This window comes from Lactuca serriola, chromosome 9 (genome assembly GCF_051521515.1).
Source record: "Lactuca serriola cultivar US96UC23 chromosome 9, Lser_US96UC23_V15, whole genome shotgun sequence".
NCBI classification, from domain to species: Eukaryota; Viridiplantae; Streptophyta; class Magnoliopsida; order Asterales; family Asteraceae; genus Lactuca; species Lactuca serriola.
In genome coordinates this window covers 94,823,187-94,840,234 of record NC_136416.1, presented here as the reverse complement: position 1 = coordinate 94,840,234, position 17,048 = coordinate 94,823,187, and the positions used below count along the sequence as shown (strand labels likewise).

Sequence of the window (17,048 nt, the reverse complement as noted above, 5' to 3'; positions counted from 1 at the left end):
ATTTTTTTTATGGAAACTAATTAAATTCGTCATTAATATAAAAAATAATATTATTTCAGAATGAATTTGCATCTAATTTTTCATGTATGGATTCATATTTTGCTTCATGACCGACTTAATCAAAATACAACAATGTTGCCTAGAACATGAAGAACGAGAGTGTATTCTAGTAGAATGAGAGTTTATTGTAAAAGAATGAGAATATATTCTAACAGAATAAGATTGTATTCTAGTAGAATATACTCTCATTCTTCATATTCCATGCAACTTTGTTGTATTTCGAGTGAATGAGTCCATAACAAAACATAAACCCATACATGAAAACCTAGTTGCAAATTCATTTTGAAAGAATCTTATTGTTAACATTAATGATTAATTTAACTAGTTTCCATATAAAAAGAATTATAATTATGGATATCATTTAATATACATATAATTATGGAAACCATTTAATATCTATCTTTATTAAATTAAATAATTATTTAATTTACTAAATTTCTATTGGTGCATTCTAGCACACAATAAATGTAAGAAAAGGGAAGTGATTTGTACACAATAGTTTTTTGTCATACACAACAATTTATGTATTATTGAGTTGTACAGTACAACATTTTAAAACACCAATTGTTGTGTATGGAAAAAAATTGTTGTGTACAAATCATCTCCCGTAAGAAAAACATGAACCTAGCCATATATATATATATATATATATATATATATATATATATATATATATATATATATATATATATATGGGAAAAGTGAATATACCCTTAAGGGTATATAAACTTAGGTACCCAAACTCACCATACTACGTCGTTTTGTATCATATAATACATTCTAGTTGCCCAATGTTCTTATAATTTAACTTCTAACTTAATTTATTTCCATGATTTTTATAAATTACACATTTATCTTCCTCTTACATATTTTTCATTTTCAACTATAATATATATAGCCTAGTAGGTGTTCAACAAAAAGATGTGATGTAAGAAAAAGATAATAGCGAAATTTGGAAAATATTGAAAGTAAATCAAGTTAGAGAATGAAGTTTAAGAACATTATAATGAATATATTAAAACAAACGATGTATTATGGTGTGTTTGGGTACCTAAACTTATATACTGTTAAAGGTATATTTACTTTTCCATATATATATATATATATATATATATATATATATATATATATATATATATATATAGGTGTAGGTTCTACGGAAAAAAAACCCTAAAAATGATAAAAATGCATAAAAAAATACTTAGAGATCACAAAATTTGTTTTGACTTTATAAATGAAAAGAATCACAGCTTTTAGGGAAAATTCGATGTAATTTTTTTTGAAAAAACCAAAAAAAAAAATAGATTTTTTATTTTTATTTTTCAACGAATTTTAAGAAAAACCTGTGATTTTTTCATATTTAAAGTCAATAAAAAGTTTTGTGATTGCTAAGTATTTTTTTTATGCATTTTTATGATTTTTAGGGTTTTTTAAGGGTTTTTCTATTTTCCATATAACCCTTCCCTATATATATATATATATATAGAGAGAGAGAGAGAGAGAGAGAGAGAGAGGGAGAATACTTTATTAAACGAATAAGGGTATCTTTGGGTTTTTGACAAATTCAATTAATGGGATCATTTAATTAAATCTCTTCAATTAAGGAAACAAGATAATTAGGTTTTACCTAATCTCTCTCTCTCTCTCTCTCTCTCTCTCTCTCTCTTTTATCTCACGGTCTTCTTCACCTACAAAAGAAAAAGAAATCAAAGGAGTCGGCTTCACAGTTTCACCATCGTCTCTATCGCCGATCACTACACACACATACTTACCACCTCCAAAGTCTTCGTTGTTCAAGGAATCAAAAGGCTTCAAGAAACTATGCAGGTACCGTATAGTTGTAGGTTCAAATAGTACACTAGCCGCCCTCGTTTTCTTAATCGACAGCTCTACCATCGACGGAACCAGAATATGTTGTTCTTCAGTCGCAATCACAACTAGGTATATTGACTTTTCCTTTCTTGTAGTTTCTCTATATGAGGCCTAAACCTTGTAATCAGTATTCTTCTTGTCGTCTTGATTTAAGTGCTAGTGCTTTAATTATTAGTTGTTCTGCAACAATTTATTCATACAAGTTTGTTTGTGTTGATACATCTCTAATTAGGTGGTCCGCCTTGTTTGATTGTCAAAAGTGTTAAATTGCGTAATATCACTGAATCGTTAAGATGTTAGTTCCATTACTAGATGTTGAACACCCATGCCCCTGAGGTGCTGTTGAACATCATCCCTGTAAGCTTTAAAATCTTCGTTCCTAAACCCAATATACTTAAATCCTCGCCCTTCAAATTATGAATTTTATTTTGATTATCAAAATGATTTTGATCAATTAAGAATTCATTTTTTACCTATTGATTCACAATAAAATTTTGGTCACTTCTTTTATTTTTATATAGCAGTTTTCTGTTGCACTCACATCTCGGGGATTGAATCCAGTTTTTTTGGTTTGTTTAACATTCTAAATATTCATTTTGCATTGATATATAATATTGGTGAGGGGTCATTCTGCCGGAATTGAATCCAGTTCTGTCGGAATGGAATCAAGAATTTCAATTATGTTGGAATGAAATCATGATATTTCATCACTAATTTGTGCATTTTCTACAATTCTTGGTTATGGATTTTGATGCAATTCACAGGTCTTCAGATTTGTACTAAATAATTTAGTTTTTTATTTTTCATTTGTTAATGTATTATTGGGTTCTAAACTACAATTAGATTTCGTTTCACAGATGCTTGAAGAACGGACTGCAAAATTGAAAGTGATTCTCAGCAAAAATATTCTTTTAGAATGTACTAGTGTCTTTTGTTAGATTTTGATATTTTTTTCTTCAATTTTTAACCGTTCTTAGTTTTATTTTTTTAAAATAAATGTAATTCTTAGCAATTGTTACCCATATTCTTTAAGAATTGGTGTAATTTTTGTGTTTATTCTTCAATTGATGGTTCAAGAATTTGTTATTTTTCAAGAAGTTCATTCCGTCAAAAATATGTATTCTGTTAGGATATTATTTTTATGGTTCAAGAATGTTTCAAGATACTCATATAAACATATTATGTTAGAATGACCTGAAATAAAAGAATGTTTCATGATATGAACTAATATTCATTCTATAGGAATATGTATTCTAGCATTCAATATGTATTCTGGAATTCTCATAGAATATATCATTATAACAAAATGCCATTCTGATAGAATAAATTCGGTTATTATAAAAAACACATTAGAATTAAATAAATTAGTATTGCATTACTTAAAAAAAAATCAGATTTTTACAATTAGGAGAATTAATTATCCCTAAATTCCCGAAAATTTCCTTTTTTTAAATATAGTTAATTTTCCACAATACTCTTATGCTGAAAATTATGTGATTATATGGTACATGCTACCTTACTGTAATATCATAGACTCTCAGATCAGGACCATTGATTATATTTCATCCGATGGTCCACATATGTGCATTCTGGCACACAATAATTAGTAAAAACAAAATAACTTAAGCCTATATATATATATATATATATATATATATATAAGAATGAGTTCTATGGAAAACAAATAACTAGGGCAACATCTACCGGAACCAATAATCAAATGACACGTGTCCATTTCTTTCTTCACAAGTAATGTATTGTGGAAGTTATTGTGGAAGTTATTGTGGAAGTGATGTGTTGTCATGTTTTCATTGGTTCAAATATGTGTTGCCCTAATCATTTATTTTCCATATAACTCTTCCCTATATATATATATATATATATATATATATATATATATATATATATATATATATATATATATATATATATATATATCTGTGTGTGTGTGATCAATAAAAAAATACATAACTAAGCTAACAAATAGTATTTTACCTTAGAATTCCTACTTTTGTTCCTACAAATCTTCCTACCCAATTAAATGATGACATGTGTCATTTTAGTATACTAAAATATCATTAAATGTGGTACATCTTATTATTTAATTGGGTAGGAAGCTTTGTATGAACAAAAAGTAAGAAGATATTTAATTTTTTCTAAATATATACCATAATAGTTTTCTTAAATAACCGAACACAACCGTTTGTCGATTTGTTACTTTAGAAAACCATACACAAATTTCTTACCATAGAAAACCATATGGAAACTTTTTGTGACCGTTTCCTTTTTTTCTTATTCACATGTCGTGGACCACTTTTTCTTTCAATAGTAGAAGATAGTTTCATTGCAAATTTGTAATATTAAGAATTACTAACTAATTCTAGGGTAAATTACACAAATGGTCCATGTGGTTTTGGGTAATATGTATTGGTCCCTAAACACTTTTTTTTAACTCGGATAATGCTTATTATGTACTTGTTACACGGTTGGTCATTGTCCGAGTTAAAAAGACTATATTGCCCTTAATAAATATTTCCTAATATTGTTTTATTATTTTTATATTATTAATATATTAAAAATGAAATTTTTTTTATTAAAGGATGCCCTATAAGCGCACAACGTCATGTAATCCTTATCCCCATTCTTTTTCACTTCGTCTCTTCTTCCACCTGCATCACCTCTAACCTGTTGGAATCACCTCCATAGCCACCATCAACTGATCAACCATCCCTTTATCTTTCTCCTTCTCGCTGTATACCACTAATTTCGAAGAACAACCCGTGACCCTCCCTTTTTCATGCCTTTTACCCATCGATAGTCTCCTACGCAACCGTTTGTTGGGTTATGAGCATAACATCATTCCTATGGTGTTCATGCAACCTAATTGCTTTGATCTAGGTTTTTTTAATTAAACATACAACATTGAATACCAAAGCAATAAACCCTAATTGACTAGCATACAAATCTGAAATCGACATATGATTAGGGTTAGAATCATTACCTTGATTGTTATGTAGCAATAACAATCACAAACCTTCTTGATCTTGACTCTTGAAAGCTTAGTGCCTCAGGTGTTGCACCTCTAATGGAGTCACAAGCACTCAAGCAACAAGATGATTTTAGGAGAGGGAAGATTTTCGGCCCGTAGGGTTTCTTAGAAGCATTGGACGAAAATCCCTTAGTCATGGGGTCTATTTATACTTGTGGCTGCTAGGGTTTTGGTGGAAACCCTAATATGACTGCTTAAGCCTTAAGCATCCCATGAACTCCTTCCTTAGAGCCCATGGACGAAATATTATGGGCTTCCCCATAAATTTCGTCCACTCCACTCTATGGAGTCCATCAGCCCAACTAGCAACTAACAATTAATTGCAATATCAATCCCCTTTATTTAATCAGTTTCTTTTGATCACCAAATGAATACTAAATTAATTTCTGATCAATACTAATTGAATAATATGATTTCCAAATAATATATTAAACTTGTAATATATTAATATAACCATTTTGAGTACCAATTTAATATTCATATAATATATATCATACTCTCTCTCTCTCTCTCTCTCTCTCTCTCTCCTCTTGTCATCCTATCAAGTTGCATGAGTGAAGGCAACCCAAAATGACCATGCTCATAATCGGATCAAGTACATACCAAAATAGTTATGGGCTTAGACACCTAATCCAATAGTCCCCCACTTGGATAAGTCTAATAACTATTTTGCATATGACTTCAGAACCTGATAAGCAATCGTAGCTTTCAAAAGCCGCTGTCAACTCTGATATTATCAGTAACGTGTCCTTTAGATAAGGGATCGTATATTCCTCCATTCTAGATATCGTATGAACTGAGAGATGGATTTTAATCATACTCTCTGTTCATGTGTTGTTTCCCAATTTCCGATTTATGACGACTGACAACAAACTACAATTGAACACATCAACTTAGTCTAGGCTTGGCCAAGCGCTTAGGGTGTCATCAGTAAATCATCGAGGGGCCCACAAATATCGCTTTATCTCTATTAGGGTAAAAGGAACGGAGAAACTTTGACTCAAATGCTCGCTTGTACCTACTCATTAAATCACACACAATAATATGTTTTATTACACCAAGTTACTGGTATGTTTACATATTATCAATGTGTAACCGAGTTGTAAACTACAACTCACACATCTCGGTTTCAAGAATATAAGATATTATTGTCTCACTAATCACTCGTGATAAAATCCATGAAGTGATTCATGTGAGCGTGGGTTTAATCCAATACTCAAATCTTATTTCAGGAGCACTCATGAACACTGCAGCAGACTTTTGTTATGTCTAAAACGATTTACACAATCTACAGTCAGATTCATGACAGTCTTCTTTCATACCTACTTCCAAAGTATGATCGAATGTGGATGGTTTGAATAATCTTATTATTCGGGAAGTCAAAACATGCAAAGTGAAACACAAGAATAATACTAATCCTATATGGCCCAAACTTTTGAGTATAAATAAAACACCTTTATTTAATCACCATACTGATTACTCATTATTCATTGTGTAATGTTTCGGATAATCAACTTATTACTTGAATTATAACAACAGTTGTCCTATGCTCCAAGCATACATATTCTGTTTACTTATGGTCCATACTTTGTGAAATAGATCAATTGAACACATTTCCAATGATACTCATTTCACAACTCCTAATCCTTGTCATAAGTGTAAGAATATCAGATTATTCCCACTAGTAGAATATGGTAGATTCTAACACTTTATGCAACGATCCCTTCGTAATGTCACAACATCAAAGCCACCAAGACTTTGCCAATGATATTACAAAGTGCTCTATTGGAAATTGTTACAAGGCAATTCCATAGATATTAAGTCTCACATTCAAAGTACATTCCTTTGAACATCCTTCTTGCATAAAAGTTTCTAATCTAGTCATACATTCTCGATATCTAACTCCCAATATAGAAACATTTCCATATTTGCCATACGAAAACTCATTATTAATATAATCATATCTAATCATAACAATGTCATTATGGTCCATTCGATACTATACTTCCAACTTCCCACAAGTGACCAATCCTTGGCGAACCTTAGATTGTCCTTGACAATCGTTTAATTATTATAGTCAAATGTGGTTGTAGTCCTTTTTCCTTCTGAATGCCCTAGGCATTTGGAAAATTTAGAACATTCGAATATTACAGCATATGCAATCGATCCTATATCCGAAGCGTATGGGATACGATTCATAATGAAAAATGTGATACTTTACCAATTTCTTGCTATAATACTGCCATATATAGAATTCTTTTAAGTTGAACCTTTTCAACATAACATCCATATATGTCCTTTGACTAAATTTAATCAAAATTTCTCGATTTAAGCTTTTAGATTTGAAACGAAGTATAATATTCTCTTCCTTAATTATAGCAAAACAACTTTTCAACCCCTGTAACTTTGCAAAGTGAAACTTTTGTTTTCTATAATTAATATTGCTAACTTGCAAATAATAATCATGCTCCCATTAACATGATAATTATACCCATACCAGCATAACATTTATGCTCCCACTAGCTTTGACACTTATTCAAAAAATAGTTGGACTTCTAGAAATCAATACTTATTGACTTCCAAAGTTCATATTTCTAATACGATATGCTTCGATAAGCCTTTATCTAAGCTTCTCAAACTTATACACCTTTCCTTAGATAGCTCATATGTATGTGTAAACTAATTCAGAACTGATAGAAATAAGTCCTAAATGTTTAGACTAATTGCCAAATCTCACAATTCGAACTATGAAGAGGGATGTCGTAATCATAATTGAATTTGAGAACGCAAATATCACAATTGCTATCTCCTTAAAATCTCTCTTAGTGAAAGTGTTTCCTCACAATAATTTTCATGACACGGAGAGAAACCTTATGACACTTAGATTTTATGGTGTATGTGCTCTTATCCATGTGAATTTGTCATAACCATAATCATAAGATAATGTTTGTGACAAATCCAAACTCTTATGGACAGAACTTGTTCATCCTTAATTTCTTGCCATCAAGGGTCCCACCATTTCTTCCAAGTTATTTAATAGATTACCTATACTAGTCAATGTACTTTCATTGAACAAGTTGCTTGCCTTTATGCAGCCTATTGAGAACTCGTAGAACTCATATGCATAGTTAACTTTATTGAAATGGAACAGAAAGAAGAATATGTCAACACGATAGGTTACAAACCTCAAGTCGTGTGCTAGTGTAAAATAGTAAGTTTTATTCTTGATTAGTTCTTGAAACTTTTTAAGATCATTTAGACTTCCACTGACCTCTTGACATATAAGATTCTCTTGCAAGAAACATTTCTTGACAAACAAATATTCAAAAGTTAGTGTGGATTCTTATCAAGACAAACGCTACACACAATTGGTCTTAGTTGGTCTTTGTCTTATTCATGACATCACAACTTACCAATTTCAAACGTGCCAGAGTAAGAACAACATTTTTCTACTCCACATTTGATGAGTGTGTCAAAACTTCTAAAGATGTGTCACTCAAGTCAGAATCTTGGAGTATGATTCTAAGACTTGATTTTGGAACGAAGTATGATTCTCCTTTTGATTTAACCATTTCAACAATTCCCGATTCCTCTTCTTATCCATACTAGTGCACTAAGGTATCCTTGGAGGATCAATTGTGATATGGTTTCACTATCGATGAGACGATCATAAAACATGATACTCAAGTACCCTCCCATATTTTTAGATTAGAGAAACTTTTATCTTTCTGCCTAATTGATTCTTCGTATTCGTTCTGCCATTCATTTAAACTTTTCAATGATTCAGAATTACACTTAATCTTGTAAGTATATCCATATTTAATAGACTTTTAGTAAATCATGACGAATAATCTTATTGTTATTTGTGGTGGACTTGACCAGTACACAACATTGCATACCAGATCTCCTAGTCTTTCACTTGACTCACATACTTATGTAAATAAGGAATGAGTATTAATTTCTCAAGTACCAAGATTTCCAAACATCACATGACTCAAATCATATGATTCCAAGCTTCTGTCCAATTGAAACTTGGGCGATGGGCATCTTTCCTTACTTAGAAAATTACGACACTACCTTAAATAACATAACTAAGAATCATATCCACTTAATATTGCTTATAATAGAAACGCACAAGCATCAGTTTTCACAAATAACATTGTAAGGAGATATAAATAAGACAAAACTCAAATTTATTTTATTTATAAAGGGTGCGGAAAACTTGTCCTTGCAATGCAAATTCAAATGAAAACTATGCTATTACATATTCCTAAGCAATCTATCACAACTCTAAGGAGTAGCTCAAAAATCCGATCTTCAAACCATGCGATCCAAATCCATTTCTTCGTGATCAGACTCAGCTCACTCTTCCTTTAAGCTTCCTTTGTTTCTTCGATCCTACAACACATCAAAATGCAATCTTATCACATTATGTAATAAGAATCTAAAATAGAAAACTTAATAGAGTTAGATAGTGGATGTTACCTGAAGCAGAGTCATACACTTTGACTCTCCCATCTCTTAGATTTCTTAGGTAGTCAGGGCAGCTTCGTAACCAATACCCCTTCCTTTAGTAGTAGAAACAAATGGATTCTTCTAGAATGTACACGAGACTATCTCAGACTCATCCTTTTTCTTGTGTATAGAAAACTTTTCTAGGCTTCTAATGTTTCCATTTCCCATAGAAGGATGGGACATTGATTTACTAGAAAAATTTGCTTGACCACTGCACCAAATCATTGCTGATTTAGCAACAATAAGAAAATAAGTCAAATCAATGAGGGTCACATCGTGGTCCATCATATAGTACTGTATAATGAACTCACTATATGATTCGGGAAGTGACTGAAGAACCAAGTCAACAACCAACTTCCTTGAGACATCGACACCTAACATTCCCAATCTATCAATATGCAACTTCATATCCAAGACATGAGCACGTACAGACTTTCCATCTTCGTGTCTGTTTGCCAATAGGGCTTGAGTAACTTTGAACTTTTCAAGTCTTCGAAAACATGGGTCAGGGAGAACTATTGGAGGAGGTGGAGGAAGTGAAGCATGATTTCTATTTCAACAATCTAATCGTGGAACACCATCTTTAAGTGGAAAACTATTTCCAACGGATTCAGGAAGACCATAGTTGTTAGAATTTGACATCTACAAAACGGGAGAAATTCAAGTGAGTTGATTGAGTCCTTAATAAAACACCCAAATGAGATATTAAGGCTAGGACCCAACACAATATTCTACAACTTGGAAGAAGGATGCAGTAATCCAGTTGCAGAACATTTGAAGGTAGGTAAATGACGATTTACCAATTTCCACTATGAAAAACAAAAATCGAAAATTAGGTTTTAAATGAATTGAAACTCCTAGATCCTTTGAGATTCATTGAACTTTTCAATGGCATGTTTAAATCTCGATTGTGCCCTTCATGTTTGCGACTGGGATGCCGAGGATCACAAACAAGGTGTGGATAACCCTGCAAATTAGCTTGGCACTCTCGATGTTACAAATCACCTAATCAACGTGCCGGTTAACAACACACACTCCATTGATCAATGATAAACACCAAGCTACCCATTGCCATCCTTCATTGGTCCCATATTAGTGTGCCGGTTAACCACACACGCTCCACTAACGACCAACAAGGTGCAATGTAGAATTTCATGGATTAGCACCAAATCCACATTTTCCCTAAAGTAACTAAGTTTTGGGAATTTATAAGAATGTTTAGTTATTTCGTATTTCATTATACTTATCATAGAAGGTTGTGTCTTATCATCCCGTTCGGCTAACGACCCTCCACTAGTCAAGAGTGCAGTGGGTAAGAGTGGATACCCATTCAATCACCATTTTATAGACAATTTCCTTAAACACCAATTATAGACCAACTTTATGAATGATGTCTACTAACGGTAAGACTGACATTTACTTATACATATATCATATTAAACTTTTAATTCTATATAGTATAAGGGTGTATTTTATACTTTTAAAATACTAATTGGTTTAATCTATTAACAAATTACACTTTTCATTTGATTAACTTAAACCATATAATTATGGATTTATTAATTATCTCTTTTAATTTAAACTCTGAATTAAATTAATAAAACCATCAGGGTGTAATTTGAACATTTCACAATACTAGGGTCTTAGAATTTAATATTTCAAAATTAATAACTTTTAATTTAAATTTTAAATTCCAAAACTTTAGGACAAATTTTGAAACCTTTAAAAATATTAGGGTTTAACTATTTAAATTTCAAAAACTAAAACTTTTAAAGTTCAAATTTAAAGTATAAAACCTAAAGGGTGTAAATTGAAAAATTTCAAACTTACTAGGTCAAATATTTGACTAATAATAATCCTATATTATCCATATTTAACTAAATCCATCAATTTTGATGAGGATAACCATTCCAAACTAAAAATATCAGATTTTGGCAAGAAAAAACGAATTTTGGCAATTTTACTAAAAAAAATCTGGCAAGAAAATCGAAAATCCCGGCACTAAAGCCCTGGACTCGTCGATTGTGGACTCGTCGAGTCCACAATGGAACTCATCGAGTAGGACCTAATTGCCGAGTCTATTCATGGACTCGGCGAGTCTGCCAGCCAGAAACAAAAATGTTGATTTTCAAGATCTTTTGTGGTTCACTTTTGCATCTATTCACTAGAAAAACGACATAGGCTCTGATACCACTGTTGGCTTATGAGCATAAAATCATTCCTATGGTGTTCATGCAACCCTAATTGCTTTGATCTATGTTTTTCTAATTAAGCATACAACATTGAATACCAAAGCAATAAACCCTAATTGACTAGCATACAAATCTGAAATTGACATATGATTAGGGTTAGAATCATTACCTTTATTGTTATGTAGCAATAACAATCACAAACCTTCTTGATATTGACTCTTGAAAGCTTAGTGCCTCAAGTGTTGCACCTCTAATGGAGTCACAAACACTCAAGCAACAAGATGATTTTAGGAGAGGGAAGATTTTCGGCCCGTAGGGTTTCTTAGAAGCATTGGACGAAAATCCCTTAGTCATGGGGTCTATTTATACTTGTGGCTGCTAGGGTTTTGGTGGAAACCCTAATATGACTGCTTAAGCCTTAAGCATCCCATGAACTCCTTCCTTAGATCCCATGGATGAAATATTATGGGCTTCCCCATAAATTTCGTCCACTCCACTCTATGGAGTCCATCAACCCAACTAGCAACTAACAGTTAATTGCAATATAAGTCCCCTTTATTTAATCAGTCTCTTTTGATTACCAAATTAATACTAAATTAATTTCTGATCAATACTAATTAAATAATATGATTTCCAAATAATATATTAAACTTTTAATATATTAATAAAACCATTTTGAGTACCAATTTATTATTCATATAATAAATCCTACTCTCTATCTCCTCTTGTCATCCTATCAAGTTGCATGAGTGAAGGCAACCTAAAAGGACCATGCTTATAATCGGGTCAAGTACATACCAAAATAGTTATGGGCTTAGACACCTAATCCAACACCGTCACCATCCACCCTTCATCCCTCTCTCTTTTCAAGGCCATCTGCATCTCCGCCTTAGTCGATTACATCGTGAATTGTGTTTTCTGTGAGTCTCGATTACTATCTTCCTACTTCAATGGATTTGTTTTAGAGGTATTCTTAAAACACCCTATTGAAATTTATGAAGAAACTAACCACCATAGAGTGCTTCTGTTAAATCCCTTACTCGAAAATTCCCTCAAAAAAAGAAATACATGTCACACACACCCTGTTTGAGAGGATAGATTTACGATGGTGAGGGAGAAATTGAGGAGGGGATCTGCGATATTTAATCTCTGAAATTCTTAATGACCAATCTGTAGTTCTTAATATGTGATATGTGATTCTTCATCTTTTATATCTTTGTAAAGGAGCTGAGAGTGATATGGAACACAAATATTTCTGAAATTTGAGTACCTTATTCATCAACAATAAGGCCAATTTAATGCCATTACATCAAACAGTAAAATAGAGTGATATTTCCATATTTATACATATTTTTAGGATTTATTTAAGTACACTTATATATATATTTTTTGGTTATTTGCATAGAATAATGGTACTTATAAGGTTAAATTATATTTTGCAGCCAAAAAGAAGACATTTTGAAGAAAAGGGACTAAAAGCGTTAAAGAATTGAACTTTGCAGGTTGAAGACTTGAAGGACCAGAAAATCAGGAAAAAGCGTGTTCACGACGTGAATATTATAAAACTCACGAGGTGAGTATGGCTTTTTAGAGATAAACATCGCGGATCAGGAATCCGTGTTGAATACGGATACTACGAGCTCACGAGGTGAATTTTGAGAATTCACGAGATGAGTCAAGAGAAATTAAAAATTATATATATCCTTGAACCCTACGACTTGAGGAGACTTGTGGTAGCTGAGAGGGGTTCCTGGAGACAAAATTCAGAGGAGAAGAAGATCTGAAAGCTGGTTTCAACACCAAGGAAGTAGAAGTACATAAATTGATTCATAGTTTGGTACACTTTAACATGTTTTGGATTATAGTATCTTTTTGTTTAGCTGTTCATATATCCAGCTAAATCTAGCTGCTTCTGTTAGCTAGATGAAGCTGGAACTCATGGTTTTAGGGCATTAGATTTAACTTTAATTGTTGGTGATATGCTTGTGTTGATTGATTTTACCTAGCATGCTTGAATTAGTTATTTGATGGCTTTGAATTCTTGTTATGTGTAGTTAGTGAACACAATTCTGCATGAACATGAATACCTAATAATATACTGAACACTAGGTATTGGAGCTAAGATTAAACCAATCTTAGATTAGTAATTGGATAATTAAATTAAGCTGTGTTAGAGAACTCATATTATGACTGTAATTATGTTTTGATTAATCAATCTTCATGGCTCCAATTTTATTTAATAATTGATTATGTGTTAACTATTGTATGAACATAAACAGAATTACATGAATTGATTAATAATTAGTAGATTTAGAACTAAATTACTAATACTTTCTTAATTGGTCACCAACAGTAATAGTTATAGCTAATGTATAACCATTGAGTGAAAGTGGATTCGAACTAACAGAAGTGTTTTGTTTATTGATTAAGTTTTTGTTAAAGAATTAAGTTCATCTAAACTTGAAAAATTAGATAAAAAATCCTTTTAGTTTGTTAATAATTAGATTAACTTAGTAGTAAATAAAGTAATTGATAACACCGTTCCCTGTGATCGACACCCGACTTACCTAAGCTATACTGTAATCTGACTAGGTACACTGCCTATAAGTGCATAGTTAGTCTAAGTTTGTTAGGTTATAAGTATTAAAATTAGTGGGTACTTCTTTGCACATCAAGTTTTTGGCGCCGTTGCCGTGGAACAACTTAGTTTATTATTAATTTGCTTTAGGTTAATCGATTTTTTTTGTGGGGTAAAACATGCAAAAAGTTAATTTTCCAGCAAAAGTTTTTTTTAGCATTAGTTTTTATTCTCTGTTTTCAGTTTTTTAATTCACTTAGTTTTTTCATTTCTAGGAAGGTTTGATTATTTTTTTACAAAACTCACGACGTGAGTATATAGATTCATTATAGGAGAACTGTGATTTTTAGTTCTTTTTTAGTTTTTAGTTTATTTTTCTTAGTACGGTTTTACGTTTTTTTTTATCCTTGTTGTTTAGTTTGCAGGGGTTCATGACCAGAGGCTCTAACACCCCTTTGGTGATACCGCTTGAAGATCCCGAGTCTGCAATTCACAAGAAGAAGACGCCCTTGCAAGAATTCAAATCAGTGTTCTCAAAGAAATCAGGGAAGAAAATGGGGGAGTCAAGTTCATCCTCAAAGAACAAGAGCAAGCTTGAACACTTGGATCAAATACCCGTCCAAACCGAATCCGAATACGATACCGAGCCTGAATTTGAAGAACATACGAGCGAACTCGAGAACGAGTTAAGGAACAGGATGGCAAACATTGAGGAGATGTCCATGGGAGATTACAAGAAGCGGATCCGAGAAGATGTGGGTCCCGGTTTAGTCCAACCCGCAATACCTGCCACTGCCACATTCAAGCTGAAGGGGCACATCTTGACTGCATTGAAGGATATCCCATTTGATGGGAATGATCATGAGGATGCTTTTAAGCATCTCGATGAAGTCAATGACATTGCGGATTACTTCAATGTCCCAAATGTCAATAGAAACACCGTCTTGCTCAAAATGCTTCCCATTAATCTTAAGGGAGCTGCTAAAGAATGGTTAAAATCACTTCCACTGGGTACGATCACCACTTGGGCTCAAATGCGTGAGCAATTTCTTGACCAGTTTTTCCCACCATCCAAGATAGCTAAACTCAAGAAGTAAATAGCCAACTTTGAACAACAGCCGGGGGAGTCATTATACGAAGCATGGGAGCGGTACAAAGGCTTGATCAGAAATTGCCCTCAGCATGATTTTAATGTTCAACAAGAGATGTTGATCTTCTATGATGGGGTCAATGTTATGATAAGACAACTCCTTGATTCTCAAGGACCTTTGCCAAAGAAAAATCCAAGATAGGTCAAGGAGCTGATTGAAGAATTCGCAAAGCACTCTCGTGAGTACCACAACCCTAGGAAAGATGGAATCAAAGGCAATGGAGGTGCACAAACTAAAGAAATAGCAGCTATGATGGCTATGCTAAATAATATGGAACGATGGCTAACCCAAATGGACCAATCAATTCATGCTATAAGAGTTGGTTGTGAGTGGTGTGATGGTCCACACTTGACCAAGGACTGCAATTTAGATGAGTTTGGGAATAGAAAAGCTCAAGTGTGCTACTCGAGTGGGGACAAGTACGATGAAGACTGGAGGAAACCAAAGAAAGAGTGGCTGCCATATGAAGAACATAAGAAGCAAAAAGAAGAGAAGTATAGGCAGACAGGCTGAGGCTTCTACCAAAAGGAGCAGCCACCAGCAGAGAAGAAACCCGATCTAGAGACCAAGTTAGTTAAGTTTATGGAAGCTTCATAAAAGAGACACGAGGCTGCTGATTCTGCTATTGATGAACAAAGAAATTTGATAATGAATCATCACACATTGATGATAGAACAACAAGCTTTGATAAAAAAATCAACAAGCCTCCATCAATAATCTTGAAGTGTAACTTGTTCAACTAACCACTTTGGTTCATGAGAAGATGTCCCCGAAAAATCCAGAAAAGAAGACCCAATCTCACGGAATGGCCATAAATACTGAAGAGGAGGCCATCTCTAAGTTCCTAGAAGCATTAGAAATAGAGTCACAACAACCCGATCCAAAGCTAAAGAAACCCAAGCTCGAAGATCATAAAGTTGCTGAAATAACGAACTCACGACGTGAGCCCGCAAAGCTCACGTCGTGGGCTATGTCTGAACCTAAAAATTCAGTCTTTGTTTTAGCTTATCAGCCGCCTTTGTCGTTTCCTTCCCGAGCTGCCCTTAGTCCACTGGAAAGAGAGCATGTCGAGTTTATTAAGCACATGAAGGGTATCCCAATTAATACTCCCTTTTTTGAGTCCTTATCCAAAATTCCCGAGTATCAAAAATTATTACAAGACTTGATAGACCCTCGTAAGAAACTAAAGAAGAATTCTAAGGTGATTCTAAGTGAGAAAACCTCAAGAGCTGTGTTGGGAGAGATACCTAAGAAGATGGGGGATCCTGGACGCCTCACTCTTCCATCTGAGTTTGGTAACAACATGAAGGTTGATGCTTTAACCGATTCTGGGGCTAGCATTAATTTGATGCCTTATTCATTTTATCAGAAGTTGAAGGCTACAAGAATGACTATTCACATGGCGAACCGTTCAATGACACAGCCCCGGGGCACTGTGGAAGATATTTTAGTGAAAATTGGGAAATATGTTTTTGCAATAGACTTTGTGGTATTGGACATGAAAGAAGATCCCGATGTACTAATTATTCTTGGTCGCCCACTGTTAAACACTGTTGGAGCTCTTGTTGATATTCGCGAGTCTAAGCTCACCTTGAGGGTTGGTGATGAAAAGGAAATATTTGGGATGGAAG

General features: G+C 33.1%; 1 non-coding gene across 1 annotated transcript; it reads right to left on the bottom strand.

The window, feature by feature from the left end:
* Positions 1 to 15,348: 15,348 nt before the first annotated feature.
* On the bottom strand, positions 15,349 to 15,455 carry LOC145077425 (small nucleolar RNA R71). The gene has a single exon (XR_013693171.1). It is a non-coding gene; the product is annotated as a small nucleolar RNA R71 (small nucleolar RNA).
* Between the last annotated feature and the right edge of the window lie 1,593 nt (positions 15,456 to 17,048).